This window comes from Procambarus clarkii, chromosome 92 (assembly GCF_040958095.1).
Source record: "Procambarus clarkii isolate CNS0578487 chromosome 92, FALCON_Pclarkii_2.0, whole genome shotgun sequence".
NCBI lineage: Eukaryota > Metazoa > Arthropoda > Malacostraca > Decapoda > Cambaridae > Procambarus > Procambarus clarkii.
This window is the reverse complement of record NC_091241.1, coordinates 8,010,454-8,032,238: the sequence shown is the minus strand read 5'-3', so window position 1 is coordinate 8,032,238 and position 21,785 is coordinate 8,010,454. Positions and strand designations below refer to the sequence as shown.

General features: G+C 38.0%; 1 long non-coding RNA gene and 1 pseudogene across 1 annotated transcript; one reads left to right on the top strand and one right to left on the bottom strand.

Annotated features, from left to right (window-relative positions):
• The window catches only part of LOC123775100 (ATP-dependent RNA helicase Ddx1-like), a 30,202-nt pseudogene extending 13,242 nt beyond the window's left edge, over nucleotides 1-16,960 (bottom strand).
• Nucleotides 16,961-18,503: 1,543 nt separating this feature from the next.
• Nucleotides 18,504-19,295, top strand: LOC138359716 (uncharacterized). Its single transcript, XR_011226019.1, has 2 exons — nucleotides 18,504-18,643; nucleotides 18,754-19,295. It is a non-coding gene; the product is annotated as an uncharacterized lncRNA (long non-coding RNA).
• Nucleotides 19,296-21,785: the final 2,490 nt, after the last annotated feature.

The window sequence follows — 21,785 nt, the reverse complement described above, 5'->3', positions numbered from 1 at the left end:
ACACTGCGAGGGGTAGGCCCATTAAACCCCTTATGTGTAGTGGAAGAGTGTTGAACAGTCTCGGGCCTCTGATGTTGATAGAGTTCTCTCTCAGAATACTTATTGCACATCTGCTTTTCAATGGGGGTATTCTGCACATCCAGCCATGCCTTCTGGTCTCGTGTGATATTTCTGTGTGCAGATCTGGAATCAGCTCTAATATTTTCCATGTATAAATTAGTATGTATCTTTTCTGCCTGTGCCCTAGAGAATACAGATTTAGGCATTTTTAGTCAGTCTCTGTAATTTAGATGGTTTATCGAGAGAATTCTGGCAGTGAAGGATCTCTGCATGCTCTCCAGGTCAGCAATTTTCCAGCTTTAAACGGGGCTGTTATTGTGCAACAGTATTCCACTCTAGAAAGCACTAGCACCTAGAAAAGTATCATCATTGGTACAGCATCTCTTGTTTGAAAGGTTCTGTCATTTTTCTTGCAATTGTGACTGCTACTTTATTGTGTTCTTTATATGTAAGATCTTCTGACATGATTACTCCCCAATTCTTTATATTCCTTTTATGTTCTATGGTATGATTTGACTGTATTTTGTACATGGTTTCCGTTATGATATTTTTTATTTTCCATAGCGAAAAAGTTGGAACTTATCTTCATTAAATACCATATTTTCTGTGGCCCATTGATTTACATCAGGGTATAGGTTAAATATACCAAAGCTAGAAGACAGAAAAGAGGTGATATGGTCACTACCTACAAAATTGTAACAGGAATCAATAAAATTGACAGAGGAATTCTTGAAACCTGCCATACAACTTCAAGAACACGAGCTCACAGACTTAAGCTAAGAAAACAAAGGTGATGGAAAAAATATTAGAAGTTCTCTTTTGCAAACTGTGGTAGATGGTTGGAACATGTTAGGTGGTGGTGGATGCCAAAACCATCAGTAGTTTCAGAGCTTCAAAGTACTAGGATGACTGGACACCATGAGCATAGCTCTCATCCTGCAATTAAACTTAGGTCATTTCTAGACTGACACTATTGTAAGGAGACTTCAGATTTTCCTGTTCCTTTCATACAACTGTCACATATGAAGGAGTTTTTTGGAGTGTGCACATAAGAGAGTATCCAATGGAAAAGTATTCAATGTTGCAAAAAGCTGCAACATACCATAAATTACATTATCATTCTTTCCTCTTTAAATATTAACCAAGCTACAACAAAAGTCTACATGTGAGACTTTACACAGGTTACTTAGGTTTAAGGAATTCATCTTTACAATAGTGAAAATAAGGACAGCGAAAGCCAATGTAAAATAATGTCAAGTCAGGGGCTATTACCAGTTAATAAAGAATGCAAATATTGGTTTAAAACTCTAACCTTCTCTGGCACAGCAGCAACAAGGGAGATAGCTAGACCCATTCTCTCTGCTCTACCCACACGCCCAATACGATGAACATAGTTGCTCTTCTCATCTGGCAGTGTCACATTGACTATAAATGGCAGTCCTCCAACATCTGCAGGAAACATTTGGATGTTTTAACAATATCCTCATATCCTCAGGCATCTTTTAAAATATAGAGAATTTCCCCAAGAGAAAACCAATGCATGCAACGAAAAGAACTTACCAATTCCTCGAGCAGCTACATCAGTGCATATAAGGAACTTCACTCCACCATCCTTAAATTTTTGGAGATTCGCTTTGCGTTCATTAGGCTTGCGGTCACCATGGAGACACACACACGAATATGGATTGCCTCTGTTATTGGCCCCTCCTCCTGTTAAAAGTTTTGGGGCAGTCAGGGTTTAGTTTAGCACAATGATAAAGGATGACAAATGTTCCTATAAATCAACTACAGTATTTTAATTAAATGAAGCACTAATCTCATACCACTCTATGGGCTCCATAGGCTCAATTTTAATTATACTATATTTCATGAGACTATGTATTATGAGGAATATTTAACCTCACTAATCAACCAAGGTCATTTCATCAGCAGTATACATCAACAAGGACCAATTTTATGTATAGTCTAAGATTTTAAACTCCAGCAGGTAGAGGGGCTTGCATCTGCTTCCTCACACCACAAGTAACCAGATGCCATCTTGGGGAAAAATCATGGGCACTCCTGGCTGTGAGGGGCTCAGTAGTGAAAGAGACCATGAATGGTGCATACAGTGGTAGTTCACAACACCACCATAAAACTTGTGCCTACAGCATCACTTAATAACATCGAAATAACTTAATTTAACAATGATCGTGTTATATAGATGATCCTGACAGTGTTAAAGACTTTGTACAAGGTTCAGATATCAGTGAATCTAATGCTGGCTATGACATTTACAGTAAGAGAGACAGCCACAGGTTAGTGCACCTATGCATCAGTAATGGGATCTCATGCTCCTTTAGAAAAAGAACATGTGAAAAATTATTCATATTCAGGATTTATTGACCAGGTTTCTCATAAGAGCACTGTTTTGGCTAGTGCTGTAGTGCATCAGGTGGCACTTTGCTTCGTCATGTGCCAGCAGCAAATGAGCATGTGGGACTATGCTGTGGTTGTATCTACATTAAAAGAATATCATCCACTGGAACTGCTTAGTGGTTCATAATATGGCATTAAAATGTAGGTATACACACATAATGTGTATATACATTGTAATAACTGTACAAATAATACATATTAGTGTTCAAAGAATATAATAGTGTGCATATTAGTAACAAATACATGTGTATTTGTATTTATTATACATGGGTATGTGCAAGATACCCATGTATCTTGCCTTACGGCTACCGTGTGTTGGTTCCCAGGATTAAAGTCCTTGCGGGCTTGGTCTCCGAACAGGACTCTTGGTTGGTGGTGTGATCAACCAGACTGTTAGATGCAGCTGCTTGCAGCCTGACATACAAATCACAACCTGGTTGATTAGGTATCCTTTGGAAGTGTTTATCATTATGACCTCTTATGGTGTTCTTTTGAATACCACAAGAGGTCATAATGTGTTACCATTCTTGATGAATATGCAATTCCAGAAATCATGGCCTGGCACAGAGTGCACCAACTGTCTATGGCTACTTCAAAGTCCAGAGGTTAATTTCACTCATGCCATTGATGTCATCTGTGAAAGTTCCGTCTCTCTTGCACAGGGGTCCCAATACTAGATGTACAATAGTACATTCTGCGTACATTCATTCTGAGCAATAATTCAGTAGTAGTTTGCAGTATATAAATAATAAAATAATACTAACAGCCCAATGCATCATTGCCCTTGAAAAACTATGGTAAAAGCATTCAAAATATGAATAAAATGTATTATGTTCAATGCGTGCTGTTACAACTTCATGTAAAATATGCAGGGCTAAGCTGAATTTGGATCACTGGTTACTAGATTACCATGCCCGGAAAGGGAGCCGATCGGCCGAGTGGACAGCACGCTGGACTTGTGATCCCGTGGTCCCGGGTTCAATCCCGGGCGCCGGCGAGAAACAATGGGCAGTGTTTCTTTCACCCTATGCCCCTGTTACCTAGCAGTAAAATAGGTACCTGGGTGTTAGTCAGCTATCACGGGCTGCTTCCTGGGGGTGTAGGCCTGGTCGAGGACCGGGCCGCGTGGACACTAAAAAGCCCCGAAATCATCTCTAAGATAACCTACCAGAACTGATTAGTGGATCATATTAGTGTATGTAGATATACTGTACATAGAATGTGTATGCAATGCGATAATAGCAAAAACCAGCACATTTTATTGTTCATAGAATATAATACTGTGTGTGTATATTAGTGATACAAATGTGTATTTATATTCTGCATGTTTTATTATAGAAATTTCTTAAGTTAAACACTGTTGCATAATATAGCTGCAAAATACCAGTGAATAAAATCAGTAACACTAAAATAATGTAAATGTATTTTTGGCAACTCATGTCACCCAGGGAACCTTTATGCCTGGTAATCTCATCCACCAATGTCTCCAAATTGTGCCCATGATATTTCTTCTTTCGACCACAGCCAAAGTAAACTAAATGTTAATTATTATTTTTCAGTGATTATTTTAACATTAAAGAACTTTTTTTTTCACACCATGGAGTTGTTACTAGTATAAGTAACAGGCACACAGTGTAGGGGTTTAATCTATTTAAAGATTTACAAATTCAAGACACCTACCAATTTGATTAAAATAGCGCTCTAAATTGTCACAATCCAACTTAGTGCGGCAGAATATTAGTGCTTGATCCATTTTGTGTGTGTCAATAGCCTTAATGCAGTACTCTCCTTTCAGCAGCTTCACCGCCTCACTTAATGTCTCTGAAAGGAGAAAAAACAAAACAGCAATGAATGTAAAGAAATGCCTCTTTCCGGTAGATGTCCAGTGGCCCTCCTGAAGCTATCTCACCGAAATTGCTCCGTGCAAGTGGATCACACCAGTCACGGAATTTGTTTGGACATGATTCGATATTCAATAATGCTATACAGTATTCATAATCCTATATATTCATGATCATAATGTTAAATTCAAGCTATTATTAACTACTGGAAAATATTATCAAGTATTGCATTATTGGGAGAGTGAGTACTACATAATACTGTAATCTCAATGCAAGAAGGGTATGAGATTAGCGCTGCAATTGAGTGGTGGACCGGAGCACTAAAGTAGCAATCACCAATAGAACAACAGCAACAGAACTGAGTAGGGAAGTTAGTTGAAGGCAGGGGCCAGGCCAACTGGTCGTGCCGATCGGTACTAATGCTTAAGTACAAGCCAGCTTAAGTGAACCTCAAAAAATATTCATAGCTCATAATGTGAAGCAGCATATTACAAACCATTAAAATTGGCAAATGGTATCTAAATACATATCTGAACAAGCTAAAGAAAAATTCTGGAAACCAAACTGAAAAGCATAACAAATTAAAACATTAGAAGCACTTACACTTACAGCACTTTCAAAAACTAAGACACATTCTCAAATATTAACTGTAAAGCTTAGCCTTGCACTTTTATTTGCTTACCAGGTGTATTGTTCCCAGGTCGTACGCCATCCTTAACATGCACGCCATCAGTCTGCAGATGGCGACGAAGATTGCTCCAGCTACTATCCGTTCTGGGATCAATGGTTACAACAACGTGGTGGACAGTCTCGGGCACAGCATCTTCCCCTTTAAGATCTACCCAGGTCGGGAAGTGCATCAAACATTCCTATGTAAAGTTTTTCTATAGTAAAATTCACTGGTCGGAGCAAAATTATTTTAAGGTATTGAAATATCTGTACTCTATTTGGAATTCAGAGGCTCTAATATCAAGAAAATATTCTTGGTAAAATTATTATTTTTTTCTTCTTTTTACAAATTTTTTGTACATCTCTTATTTATAGACACTAAATTAAAAACCAAAATTAAAAAAATATTATACGATAAAAGTTTTGGCTTCAACATGTACACCCTTATTTAACAGACTAGTAGCAACCAATTCTTTCAAATAATCTGCTATAAGAACTGACATAACAATGATTAGCAATACAGTACATTATATTCATACTGTACCATTTACAGACAATTCTATTTTATCAGTTAATAATAACATTTAAATACAAAATATAGCAAGTACTGTACTTCTGTTCATTCTTTAAGTAATCTGCTTTAAATACATTCTCCATCTCCTTAATACAATCAAGCAGAATTTCAACATTTTTCTACAAATTTCTGGAATAAATAATTTAAATTGACTTAAATAGTGCATTGCAAGTGCATCGTTAGGTGCAATGCACTTGCACCATCCACACACAGGATTCTTAAGTTCAGTGTCTAATATCAGACAAGCTTGCTCCACTACCACTATGTTCCACTTTCACGAGGTTGGAAGGCATCAACACCAAGAAAATATGGAGGCGTATATGAAGAGATAAAACTTGTTACACATATTACACAATAAATTAACCATACTTTTCACAAAACACAATCACAGAACATGAATGACCACACACACCAGTAAATCAATAGCAGCAATGATCCACAGTAGTGCTTAAGTAGGTATACAGAGCTCCTTGTGAGATGCCAATTACTGCAGAAATACAACAACACAAACTTCCTCTTCACAGGAAGATGATGGGATGATATGCAACCCGTCCTCTTAAAAATAACGTCACTTTTCGCTCGTATACGCGCTATGGCCAAAAGTGGACGTAATTTGAAATGAAATTAACTCACAAAAGTGACGTACTGTCCTGTTTTCTGTTTGAGTCGTCCGGCTTACTCGGTAAGGTTAGAAGAGGAGACTTTCAATTAACGTTTTTCATAACGTTTTGAAACTTTATGAGAATTTCCTGCCCACCTAACCTACCAGAGGACCCTTAACTTACTGTTGTTGAAAAAAAAAAAAGAAATCCCAAATTTTCATTTTTTTTTTCATTTTCATATAACTGTACGTCCACTTTCGGCCATACGGGCAAACGGCCAAAAGCGACATTTTTAAGAGGACAGGTTGTGAAATGAGGGAAGAGAGGGAAGGAAGTAGCTGCACTGATGCCTTAAAGTCCTCAAGTGAAATCTGCATGGAAAATTGGTAATGATGCTGCTCCTCTGTGAAAGGTTCTCAAAATTAAGTTTCTATAGCTCTTAATGACAGCTTTAAAGCAGGTGGATGAAATGTAACATGCCAGAGTTTTGTCATCATCATCCTACAGGCTCACCATAGCCCGTGCTGCTTGGGACTTTTTGTTCCAAGTAGCGAATCTTGAACATCAACATCATCATCCATACTTGGGTGAAACATATGGAGTTGTAGCAGTGTGCGAGGGGTGAGATATTGTGCAGCTGAAAGCTTTACTGTGGATAGTAGAAGACTTGAAAATGAGTAAACTGAAGCAAACTGTAGTAGAAAGGATGACGAGTGTGTGATGTAGGAAGTACAGTACTAGAATCTGTCGTTTAAATATTTGATGCGTGTAATTGGAAAAGTTTCATGCAAATAAGATTGAGCAAAGACAGAACTGAGGGAAGGAAATTGACTGGTGGAATGTAAACCGTGCCTATAGTAAAAGCAACATACTAAATATTGTACTATATTTACTATGATATTATCTTTTCTTCTATTTCTTTCAGGTAACACATTTTCAGCAGCCTTCCAACATGAATAGTAAAGCTTTAAACTACTGAATCTCTCACCTTCACCACTTCTGCAATTACATTCATAAAGTCTGATACACAAATTCCTAACATGCACTTATGATTCAATCTACAGTATTTCCACATTGAAAAAGAGAGCATTAAGTAACTTTGAAGTATTAAAGACACAATGTCATATTATATATATAAAATATGTATACCTAACCATTAATAAAATGTCACCCTTGTACAAAATATTCTTTATGGAAACTAATTGATATATTAGACAACATTCTTTCCACTCCATATATGCTTGGAACACACTAGTCATGCTATTCACTTTGTTAATTTTCACTTGATTATTATATAGTATACCATAATCTAAGATAATTCATAATCCTTAGTCTTAAGACATTGCACCGTTGAGAAGGCACAATTTTCCTTAGCAAACAAGTGTTACCAAATAAGGGTTCAGAAACTTACTGCCATGCGCTTCACTTCAAAGGAATGTAGGGTGGCAGAACAGACCACCATCTGGAGTCTCTTGCCTTCAGATGTGATTTTGGGTATGGAGTTGTAGATGTTATTGATGAGACGCTCATGCCCCTGCAATACCAGTACACTTGTATACAAGATAAAGTAATTACATGAAACAAAATATGGCAAGAAATTTAATGCAATAAATGAAAGTCAACAAAATACAGTAATGCATCAAGTTACCTTATAATTAAATCAGCTGTATATTTAAAGTCATTTAAAAAATATGACCAACCTTTCCAGGATGAAATCTATAAAAGTTGCCCAACTCTCAAGTGCCCATTTACTGATAGCCAAAGACGCACATTAAGGAAATGTGTAAATGTTCCACGAGTAGTTGACTTAATACAAGAAATCGGGTAGTCAAGAGTTCTTAGTTTTTTTTCTAATTCATAAGGCAAGCTGATGATACAGTACTTGAATTTATATCAGATATTCCTACATATTTACTACCAAAATATAAAAAGTACATTTCCTTGGATAAAATCAAACTTACCTGTTTAAGAAGTCCATCAGCCTCATCCAACACAAAGAATTTGCAAGACTGGAGAGAGAGTTGTCCTGTATTAATAAGATCTTCCAAGCGTCCTGGAGTACCGCAAACAATATCCACACCTGCATTGAGTGCTGCTATTTGCTCCTTCACGGGTATACCACCAACAACAAGAAGGTCACGAACCACTGGATTATCTAGATGCTTACGAAACATTTGAACCTGTTTTAGGGTCTGTTCTGCGAGTTCTCTTGAAGGCTGTTAAATGATAAAAACTTTTGTTTGCATTAAAAAAAAAAATGGTCTGCTTTTGGAACTTGCCACTTCTATCTAAACTGTTTAACAATTCACTTAGCACAACATACTACTTTTAGTTTGAATCTTCATATTGTATGTATCCAGGATTTAATGAACAGGTTAGTTTAAAAGCAACAGTGATGTAAAAATGAATCTGTACCGAACTGTATAGGTTATATTGTTAGACATCCATCCAGCAATCAATATAAACCAGATACTGGACAAGTAAATACAGACCAGTCACGTGTTACCATTCTTACCTCAATAATGACAGCGTGTGGAGCATTGTTCTGAAGCTTTTGTGGCTTGTCTCCACCTCCCTTCACACCTGAGCTCACAGTACAGTCCTTGCTGGCCTGAGACACTGCTACGTATCCCGCTTTAGGTGGGTGCTTGAACTCTGTTGCACCAAAATTGAAAGACATCTCTGCATTCTGGAAATCACATAAATTGCTATCATCTGTAACTTTCAAATATCATTAAATTCACTGAAGTTATTCTTGCACTTTATTGAAATTAGAGAGATTTGAGTAAAGAACCAACAGTTAAAAACTGATAGAAAATTCAATAAGAAATTTACTTATTTGTATTAATTTTCTTAATGACCTAGATCATAAATATGATCCAAATTTTGGAGGTGTCACTGTATATATACATGACCACTATACACTTTTGAAATACACCAAGTCCAAATACTGTGACAAATGCATAACAAACCAACAAAAAGAAAAAACTGGGCAAATTTCAGTCTGCCTTAAACTATATCTATAATTAATTAATATCATCATCCAATTATCCACCACTGCTTAAAATACACAACTAACATGAATAATGCATGTACTATACTACCAACCTTCAAAACTACAGCTGGATGGAAGACAGCATTCTTGAATTCACTTCGTAATGTGAAAGCTTTACCTAAATCAGTGCCATTTTTGCTGTAATGCATCTCCATGGCATCCAGGTTGAGATAGCAACCAATGACATCCCTGAGGCCAAAAGATTCACCATAATCGTCAAACTGCTTGCAATTAGACTTTTTTTCCAGTGCCTCCAAATCCAAATCCCGATTTACATGTTCCAAGATCTAATGCTGCCTGAAAATATAAGTTGTTTTGGTTGTGAATATAAAAAATATTATTGCATAAAGGCAATTGATAAAATATAACATCTCCCAATGCACGAGCGCACTAAATTTTGAAAAAGAAATTGAAAACATGCCCATGCACTCGGCCCCAGGTCCAGACTCATGGAATTCAATATTTATAAAGAAATGCAAAGTGCCGGTAGCAAAGGCACTCAGTATAGTGTGGAGGAAGAGCTTGGACACGGGGGAGATACCAGATGCACTTAAAGTAGCAGACATAGCCCCTCTACACAAGGGAGGGAGCAAAGCATTGGCAAAAAATTATAGACCAGTTGCACTAACATCGCACATCATAAAAGTATTTGAGAGAGTGATTAGGAGTCAGGTCACCAATTTCATGGAGACCAATGACCTTCATAACCCAGGCCAACATGGATTTCGAGCGGGAAGATCGTGCCTCTCACAGCTACTTGAGCACTACGACAAAGTCACTGAGGCATTAGAAGAGAAACAGAATGCTGATGTGATATACACGGACTTCGCAAAGGCCTTCGATAAATGTGACAATGGCGTGATAGCACACAAAATGAAGTCAATGGGAATAACCGGTAAAGTAGGACGCTGGATACTCAGTTTTCTGTCAAACAGGACTCAGCGAGTAACTGTCAACCATATAAAATCTAGTCCAAGTGCAGTGAAAAGCTCTGTACCTCAGGGTACAGTCCTTGCACCACTGCTTTTCCTTATTCTCATATCAGATATAGACAAAAATACAAGTCACAGCTTCGTATCATCCTTTGCAGATGACACAAAAATCAGTATGAAAATTACCTCGGCTGAGGACATTGAAAAACTTCAAGCTGATATTAATAAAGTTTTCGACTGGGCATCAGAAAATAACATGATGTTTAACAGTGATAAATTCCAGGTACTCAGGTACGGTAAAAATGAAGACCTTAAACATAATACAGAGTACAAAACACAATCAAATGTACCCATAGTAGGAAAACAGCATGTAAAGGATTTGGGAATAATAATGTCGGACGACCTAACGTTTAAGGAGCATAACCAAGCAAATATTGCGACAGCCAGAAAAATGATAGGATGGATTACGAGAACTTTCAAATCCAGGGATCCCATCACAATGGTTGTACTCTTCAAGGCACTTGTGTTGTCCCGTCTTGAGTACTGCTCAGTACTCACTTCCCCCTTCAAAGCAGGAGAGATTGCTGAAATAGAGGGAATACAGAGAACATATACGGCACGCATAGACGCAATAAAGCACCTAAATTATTGGGATCGTCTCAAAGCCCTCCAAATGTACTCACTAGAAAGAAGACGAGAGAGATATCAAATAATATACACCTGGAAGATACTGGAGGGTCAAGTACCAAATCTACACAGTAAAATAACAACGTACTGGAGTGAACGACATGGAAGAAAATGTAGAATAGAACCAATGAAGAGCAGAGGTGCCATAGGCACAATCAGAGAACACTGTATAAACATCAGAGGTCCGCGGTTGTTCAACGTCCTCCCAGCAAGCATAAGAAATATTGCCGGAACAACAGTGGACATTTTCAAGAGGAAACTAGATTTATTCCTCCAAGGAGTGCCGGACCAACCGGGCTGTGGTGGGTATGTGGGCCTGCGGGCCGCTCCAAGCAACAGCCTGGTGGACCAAACTCTCACAAGTCGAGCCTGGCCTCGGGCCGGGCTTGGGGAGTAGAAGAACTCCCAGAACCCCATCAACCAGGTATCAACCAGGTAACCAGGTGAAAATACAGTACAAACTACAGCAAGCCTTTGCTTCTTGAAGTTTTGAAAGCATTAAATTCGCCTAACATGAGGTAGATACTTTATTACAAATACGCAAGTAATGGTTTACTCAGCACAAATTAACGTTTTAATTTATTTTACCAACTTTCTGCATTAAATTCTTGCATAATTATCTTTTCCAAATGGACTTCAATGCCTGTTCCTTCCACCCCCCCCCCTTCAAAAAAATATAAATAAAATATTTACTCACTTTCATTACCATTTTGGAAACAATGGCTGTTTCCAGGATGGAGGTGTCAAACAGTTGGGTTTAACTTTACCAGTGTTCTCTTTGGCGTGTAACCATGTTTAATAAATGATATTCAATAGACCAAAATCAAGTCATTTTCCAACCCGTTCTCGCACTTCCTTAAGTCAATATTGACTTATTAAATACGTGCATATGTGACATACTAATTTATTGTGAATATTTTAGTTTACCTTGAAAAGCTTCATAGAAAACACCAACCTTACCTAACCTTCTTAGTATGTTAAGATAAGCATCTTATTGCTTCGTAATTACAAGTCATTTTCTGATATGCAGAGTGCAGCTGCATTTCCCTCAACTATGCCTCGATTCGTCTGACTTCATCAAATATTTGTACATCATCATCAATGGATGTGCTAGTCGATGCATTCAAATATGGTGCCGACTTTCCTGGCAGTTGTGTTGATTTCAAGGATTGAATTTGTTGGTTAATATGGAGAGTTTGGGGCAAATGCTGCCTGGAAGTTTTGTATGGAGAGGCTTGCAGCTATTATAACAGTTTACAATCTTAAACTTGTTTTCATGAAATTTGCTTATGTAAAGCAAGGGCTTACTGTATTATTATTGTTATTATTATTATTACATGAAGATGAAAATACACATGAAAAAATGCAATCTCTAGAACAAAAGGAGTTGTATATAAGTAAATAAGGTTGATTATGATATGACTACTTGTGAAAACTTCACTACAAAATCATACCTACCATAGTACCAGTTCTGAAGCAATTCTATGAATACCATTTTGAAAGATTAATGCAGAAAACTGGCCCTTAGGCTATGTTTTTGGGAAGATATGCACAAGATTTGATCCAAGAAGTCGCTAAAGAACTACACTGCCCCATTTAAATTTAAACTCTTTACACCACAGTAACTTGTGTAATATCAAGTTGATAGGTAATGGCATTAATAAGATATTCAGCCCATTCACCTGTTTTAATAGTACTTATAGGAAGGATGAGGATGATTATACGTGTACATATGGGCCAATAGGCTTTCTGCAGTTACCTTCATTCTTATATACCGATGTACAACACAATTAGAAAGTAGAAATTGATATGTTTTCTATTTTCTAATAGTATTTATGATAAATACTATTGAATTTTCACAAACCGAACACCATTTTCTACTTGTGCTGCAAAGACAAACTATCCTAACCTAACCTTCCTAGGACAAATCCGCTATTCAAGGCATAATATAGTATATATGCTCGCTATACTAGGCCTAGGAATATTTAAGTTTGTTTTTTAGCTAAATTTTTTATCTATAAAGTGAATAGTACAAAGTTCTACTATCTAATTGCTTATTATGTCGATGCCTTACAGCAAAAATTTGTACTATGGTGCACAGTCACAAAAACTAAACAGGATGGGTTGGATATGGAACAGAAACCTTTAAAAATATATAATATAATCCAGTAAAAGTCATAACTAGGTATTCACACTGGGAATACAGTATAGTACAGTATTACCATTTCTACTGAACTATAAAATGTTCAGCAGCAGCTAAAAGAAATTGGAGGAACAAAGGTGCCAGTAATACTGCCTACCTGAGGAGTTGCCCACCCGACACAACACAACCCTTCATCCGACACAACGGCTTCATAGTAATATTTTCCCTTGCCAGTGACACCCTTGATGCAACGGGCACCCTGCCATGTTTTAGGATCCCGTGACTGGCACCGCAAGCCCTCAGGTGTCACAGCCATTCCTGCGTCACGGTCAAAGAAGCTCATCAACCAGAGAGGAGCTATTTTGCAAAAAGAAAAAAGAAAAGAATAATAACAGTATAATATTAGAGTAACAACATTTATAATAATACTATTTATATTAATACTATTTATATTAAAATTTATGTACAGTACTAGTATATGCATATTTATATTTATGCATACTAAAAGCATTTATAATAATAATTTTCAGATATCAAGTACAGTACTGCAATAAACAGGCACAAAAGAGCAATGGACACTTGCATATTTCTTTAGTAACTTTTGAAGTCTTGCCAAGCTGAATATCCTTAAGTGATTCCCAGACAATTTGTAGGATGGGAAGACAGAAAGCACCAGTCTTGCCACTGCCTGTTTCAGCTGCCATGAGCACATCCCCACCTCCCAAAATAAGTGGGACTGCCTCATTCTGGACATCCGTTGGCAACCTAAGAATGAATGTTACAATAGATAATGTTTACTATTTTGCAAGCTTTGGGCTAACATTTCCTGTGTCCACCTAGATGATTACAATCTTTTATACTTAATGATTTCTAAAATTACTAATTAATTAATGAATGTAATTAAATGTTTGTGTTAGTTCTAGATATACCTGAAGAGTCTATAATTTACCCTTAAAAATTTGCAAACATTTAAAATCCAAAAACTTATAATCCGGCTTGAATTATGACGAAAAGCGAATCAGACCAAAAATCATTCAGTTCAGTGAAGATGCGGTTGATCTATCAGAAACCTCCTGCTCAGAAATTAGCGAAGTAATGAGCAGAATAAAGTACCACATGACAGACTGGCGAGGAAATTACAAGCACATGCAATAAATAGTAGAATACTGTACTAGGACGAATAAAACATTGGTTAAAACACAGTTAAGGGTCATCCTTAATAGAAATGATTTCAACTGGAGAAATCTTGAGTACACTGTACTGCAGGGTTCCATATTGGGGCCAACCCTTTTTGTCAAATACATCTATGACAAATGAGAATACAGTACCTGTATTACAAAGCACATTATCAAATTTGCACATGACCAAGATCTATGGTGAAGTGGGAAATAAAAATTATAATTGAATTAAATGGAGAAAAGAAAAAGATTAAATGAAATCCAAAAGTGGTTGGAAGACTGTCAAATACTTTTTAATATTGAAAAATGCAAGACTTGCATGCGAGGCATAATACACATCACAACTACAAAATCAACATTATTTTGCAGCAGATTGATGAAGAAAATGACAGAGTCAGAGCCCACTGATCATTGAAAGTTGCACAAGTGGGAACTCCAGTATTAAACTTCTCCAAGTTTTGTGCCAGAAGATGTACACATTGCTACCGACAGATTGAGCGGCATAGACTACTGCACACTACACAAGTTTGGTTACATAGCGGGTACAGGAAGACTTGCAAAATTTATACCCAAGTACCATGTTTACAAGCATGCAAAAAGACGATTAGTGAAAGTCAGCATGTACCTGGTGCACAGAATGCAAAAGTTACCATGTGTACTACTGTATTGAGTGCTTCAATGAATTTACTCATGAAGTACTGAGAGAGTATTATGGTGTAAGTACATTGTCTCACATTATTTCAGAGTATGTGAGACAGTAAATATTAGTGAAAATTTAACATTTAATATTGACCACTTTTTTGTGGACACATTAGTGACACTTATTATCATTATTAAAACATTACACATGTTCTACTGTGTACACGAAAACATAAATAATAGTACTATTCGATAAAAATCACAAGAAAAGTATCTGTGGCAACTCACGGGTCTTGAATCACCCAAGAGATCAGCTTCAAGTCACTCCTGCACATGTGCTCAACATCTTGTGATGACATTGTGACAAATTGCAGTCTCCGTGGTGTAGTGGTAAGACACTCGCCTGGCGTTCCGCGAGCGCTATGTCATGGGTTCGTATCCTGGCCGGGGAGGATTTACTGGGCGCAATTCCTTAACTGTAGCCTCTGTTTAACGCAACATTAAAAAAAAGTACTTGGATGAAAAAACGATTCTTCGCGGCAGGGGGTCGTATTCCAGGGACCTGCCCGAAACGCTACGCGTACTAGTGGCTGTACAAGAATGTAACAACTCTTGTATACAGTATCTCAAAAAAAAAAAAAAAAAAAAAATTAGATTTTGTAATTGTTTTTCCATTTACATGATCAGGGAGGCAATTTTAACAACATTAAAAAAAAAATTGGGTATAATTTTTGTTGTGCACTATGAAGTTATCATATTAAACAGCTGCACAGTACATGGGCTCATTTCTTGGACAAGTATGTATAATACAAGTATGTTTAGGGCAAGTATTCACAAATGAAAACATTAAAAAAAAGTTAATATTGCAACCATACTAGTTTTCCATGCAATACAATTTACTTTAAATCTCTCCATAGTATTTACAGGGAATATACAGTGCATAATCATATCATACCATACCCAATGAAGAGCAAATAAAACTACTAGTCCATTTCAATTATTATTTACCAACTATATTTACTCCAGTACAGTATTTGAAACACTTTATTGAGTACAGCGTTACATAATGTACAAGAGAATCAGCAAACTTACGTCCAATCCATCTCTTCTACAGCCTTAGCTATTTCTGGGAGTACTGTACACCCATTTCTGAAAAATGAATATTATATAAATTTCATAAGCCAAAGTAATTGGTTAGTAACAAAACTTTTAATTATCTTGTTTTAGACTTATGAGGAGGGGGCAGCATTAGCCCAGAAGAAAAAATGCAAAACTATTGTATTGTTCTAGCAGGTTATAGGTATAAAAAAAATAAAACCACTACAATATTCCATTCATTGCAACATTCAAACTATGTAAATATAAAAAAAGACATGCACTCATCTCTCACTCTAAGCAGTATCCAACTGCTTTTTAAGACCTGTATACAGTGCTATCTCATGAATTGTCCACCATAATCAAATACTGTACATGCACTCCATCCTTACAAACTGCTTCCACCCAGCCACTATTTCCATAACCCATTTGCTGTTCACACTCATTTCCTGCTTCCTCACTAAGTTTGCCCCACTATCATCTTGGTCCTATTCTCCTATCCTGTCAGGGCGCCTGACAGCTGGGTGGACAGCGCTTCCGATTCCTAGTCCTCAGGCTTCCGGGTTCTATCCCCGGTGGAGATGGACACAAATGGGAAAAATGTTTCTTTCACCCTGATGCCCCTGTTACCTAGCAGTAAATAGGTACCTGGGAGTTAGACAGCTGCTACGGGCTGCTTCCTGGGGGTGTGTAACAAAAAGGAGGCCTGGTCGAGGACCGGGCCGCGGGGATGATAAGCCCCGAAATCATCTCAAGACCTCAAATTCACACCAACACACACTTGCTTATCTATTATCTACTACTGTATTTATTTTTTTACTTGCTACTATTATCCATTCATTCAACACGCCCAAACCCACCTCGGTACATACTCTGGGATCCTTTGCTCCATCAGCTTTTCCATATATTTTTTTTTTTTTGAGAGAAATATACAAGAGTTGTTACATTCTTGTACAGTCACTAGTACGCGTAGTGTTTCGGGCAGGTCCCTGGAATACGATCCTCACAAAGAATCGTTTTTATAACCAAGTACACATTTTACTGTTGAGTTAAACAGAGGCTACAGTTAAGGAATTGCGCCCAGTAAATCCTCCCCGGCCAGGATACGAACCCATGACAAAGCGCTCGCGGAACGCCAGGCGAGTGTCTTACCACTACACCACGGAGACTGGTGTCTCTCCATGATAATTTCACATATACTGCATTCAAGCTCAACAAGCCCCAACGTAAGTCAGAAAACAGAATTCACTTTTCACCCATAGGGTTATAAGCCCATGGCACTGCCGACCTGCCAAAGCCCTAAATTCCAAAATATTGCTAGTACAGTACAGTATTGCAATTTAAAATCCAGCCATACCACACATACAACCACACACCAGCCATACCACACATACAACCACACACCAGCCATACCACACATACAACCACACACCAGCCATACCACACATACAACCACACACCAGCCATACCACACATACAACCACACACCAGCCATACCACACATACAACCACACACCAGCCATACCACACATACAACCACACACCAGCCATACCACACATACAACCACACACCAGCCATACCACACATACAACCACACACCAGCCATACCACACACCAGCCATACCACACACCAGCCATACCACACATACAACCACACACCAGCCATACCACACACCAGCCATACCACACATACAACTACACACCAGCCATACCACACATACAACCACACGCTACACCACACATACAACCACACGCTATACCACACATACAACCACACGCTACACCACACATACAACCACACGCTATACCACACATACAACCACACGCTACACCACACGCTACACCACACATACAACCACACGCTATACCACACATACAACCACACGCTACACCACACGCTACACCACACATACAACCACACGCTATACCACACATACAACGGATACAAGACTCTCCGTACATTGACAACATCGCACACTAATATTTTTACCACTTCGGACACCAGCTTTCGACGTTTCGCATATGTGTACGTGTTCCATATTAAAACGACAATATAATGCTATTAACAATTAAAATCTTTTATTTAACAGGCATATAGTTATTAAATGAAGTTTAGTGATGTAATAGACATAATCCGGAGTTGGTAAGGACGCCGCCCGCCAGCGTAAACACAACACACCCGAATGCCCACAAACACGATACAGCGCACAAAACACAACACTTCTGTCAGTTTTTGGATAAACTCCTTTTATATTTATTATGTGAGAGTTATACATGTATAAAATGATAACTATTATAGGTAAGCGCCTAATATTTAATATTAATCAATAAAAAAGAAGTCAGAAGCCACACGCCTGTCTGTATATGTCTTTTGTGTAAAAGTATTTTGGGCGCTCATGTACTTGTGCGCTAGCTGGCGTTCACAACTGTTCTCGCCTACAAGCATTAGAATTAAACAAACGAATTTATTTTTTCATTTATATACAAGAAGAGAAGGCTACCCTTGAGTCTGTAATATTCATCTGATCACTGGTCTCCCAGAATGGTTTGTATATACAAACTTCTCAGTGAACGAAGTTGTTTCTAGCCCGGTATCCGAAATTGCAGTATACGACTTGACCAGTCCCCTTCCCAAGGTACTCCTCGAGCGCCTGGAGTTCAAGTCTCAAGACGAGTCTTATAGGATGTCAGGCTTTTCCCAGCTCCTTCCTGCACGCCCTCTACAGCTCCAACCTCTTCAGTTCTGCCTGTTAGTGTTGTATGTTTACCTTGAGATTTATAAGCTTATTTATTTATAATTTATTTATAATTAACTTATTTTTATAATTTATAACTGTTTTATTGTAACCTCCACCTCAGACGACCACAGCCAGACAGTAAGGAAGGCAAGGAAGACCAGCTCGGGGTACTAAAAAACATCTACAACGACGGGATAAAATAACGACATTTCTTCTCACCAGGTCAAGTCTGATATTGATGCCTCTTAAGACCTCCTACTTGGGACATTGCTACCTTCAACAATGCCAGTGTATCCTCAGGATGGATATAGGGTCCACAACTAGTTATCTGACGTGTATGGGGCCCACTACCACCTGTAGGATGTTAATGAGGTCCACTACCAACTGTTGGATGGGTATGGGGCCCATTATCGCCCACAGGATGTGTATGAGGTCCACAACCCCATGTGAACCATAACCCCATGTGAACCACAGCCCCATGTAAACCCCAAGCCTTGGTAGAAGTCTACCGTGTATGAATACACTCTGGTTTCCTGTCCCCCAACACTATGAATTAGAAGTATTATACCCATCCTGAGGGCGGTAGTGTAGTATAACCTACCCAATTCGTGTTCTATAATACATAATGTACGATCTATTTTCTTAAATAAATAAATAAATAAATATGTTTATTCAGGTAAGGTACATACATACAAGTGATGTTACATTAATGGATTGATATATAGATAGAGCTAGTACATACAATGCCTAAAGCCACTATTACGCAATGCGTTTCGGGCAAGAAAAACATTAATATCTAGAACTTAATACTAATTGAGCATAAAGAATAAAAAGTGTTGAGAACAAATACAAATAAAGATAAAAAAAAAGGGGAACATGACTGAAAAAGCAGCACAAATACAATAGGTTGACAAACAGTGTTGATTAAAAAAAATAACAGACATGGGTTGACAATAGAGGAGTGAGGTAGGTTACAGGGAATTTATTAGGTAGTGTTTAGTTTTTATCTTAAACTGGTTGAGAGAGGTACAGTCTTTAACATGGTTGGGAAGGTCATTCCAAATTCTGGGTCCCTTGATTTGTAGAGCATTTCTAGTTTGATTAAGTCGTACTCTAGGAATATCAAAACTGTATTTATTTCTGGTGTGGTGCTCATGGGTTCTGTTACAACCTTCAATGAAGCTTTTGAGGTCAGGATTGGCATTACAGTTCAGCATTTTATATATGTATAATACACAAGAGAGAATGTGCAGTGACTTAATATCTAACATATTCAGAGATTTGAGTAAGGGTACCTGAGTGATGTCTGGGGCCAGAGTTGGATATTGTCCTAATAGCAGCTTTGTGTTGGGTAATTAGAGGACGTAAATGATTTTGGGTAGTAGAACCCCAAGCACAAATACCATAGTTGAGGTATGGATAGATGAGGGAGTAATAGAGAGTAACCAGGGCAGGGCGGGGTACATAATATCTGATCTTAGAAAGAATGCCAACAGTTTTTTAAACTTTTTTTGATATATTTAGAATGTGTCCCTGGAAATTCAGCTTGTGGTCGATGAGAACGCCAAGGAATTTGCCATCTAATTTGTTACAAATTTGGGTATTGTTTATTTTGAGATTTATCTGATTAGAGGATTTATTGCCAAACAGAATATAAAACGTTTTGTCAATGTTAAGGGTGAGTTTGTTGGCAGTTAGCCAAAGATGGACTTTCTCTAGCTCAGTATTTACTGTGGCATTTAGAGCAAGGGGGTCTTCAATTTGCATAGAGTATATCCTATTATATATATTATAATTTGGCGCCAATTGAAATATATACACATAATATTTCATAGAATATTTGTTATAATTTACTGAGAATTACCACGATTTCTCAGACCTAAACTACAAGCCTTCAATAGGATGGAGCTGATCCGTGATATTAAAATAGGATGGGAAATGGTACGTAAATCTCACATCAGACGTCGGAACGGAAAATTAAAATTATCATTCAATTTGAGCAAACAGACTATTCTGCTGTAACGTACGATTATGTTACGTTGTTGAGTAGATTAGATACACAGTGTTTAGTGGATTTTCATATTTATTTAATAGTCTTGGATACCGCAGTGTCGTAGACGTTGAGACGGAGCTTGGAGCAGAGCAGAGAGCTGAGTGTGACCGGAGTCGCGGAGCTCTGTGTGGACAGTGGGATGGACGTTGTAGGTGGATGTGGTCCTAGTCTGCTGTCTGTTCTATATCGAAGCCGTAGCATCTTGGGGTCGATTAGATCTGCATACGCCGAGTGCTACATTCTTGACTGTGGGAATTGTACTCTTGGCTTTTAATGTTGTTGTTATAGATTCAGCTACTCGGAACAAGTTCCAAGTAGCACGGGCTATGGTGAGCCCGTAGTTTACCTGGCACAGGAGCAGGGCAATTAACACGGGCTATGGCGAGACCGTATTGAACTTACCTGGCACAGGAGCGGTGCCGTGTGTGTGTGGCTATTCGCTTCAAGCTTGCTTATATTTGGTGACTACACCTCAGTCTCTCCCACAGGATGAAAAGTGTGTTACCTGTAATTGAGGAAAAGGATTGTAGCTTCTGTAATTATTGCTAATTAGTTATGACATTAAGATAATGAGAGATTGGAGTGAGTATAAGGTTTACTCGCTACACTGCTGTCCATGACAATGGGACGGGTACTATGGGACATGCTATGGTACGTGAGGAAGGGTTGGTCTGGTGAGAGCTAATAACTGTAAATCTACCACAGGGAAACTGCGAACATTAGCTGCATAGGAACTATGAACATTATGTTACCAATACTATGGCATCCCGAGGACAGGTTACCGCTTAAGCATTTCCTTTATTTCTTTCTTTTGTAGTCTGAGCCCTCTTTCTGACCCTTCACAAAAGCACACACTTTCAGCAGATTTTGTATGCTTGGTCAGTCAGTTGGCCTGGCTCCCTTTGTGGGAGTCTTGTCACTTAGGACTGATTCCCATGGGACTTCTTGCAAGTTCTATACTGTATTAAAACTGGATTGATGTAATAACTCTGCTTGCTTATCAATTGTCCTGGACCTATTACAGGTACAGTGTTGATTTGAACTTCAATACGCTAACAAATAACACTAAACTTATCTTGTGGAGGTGAAATAAACAACCA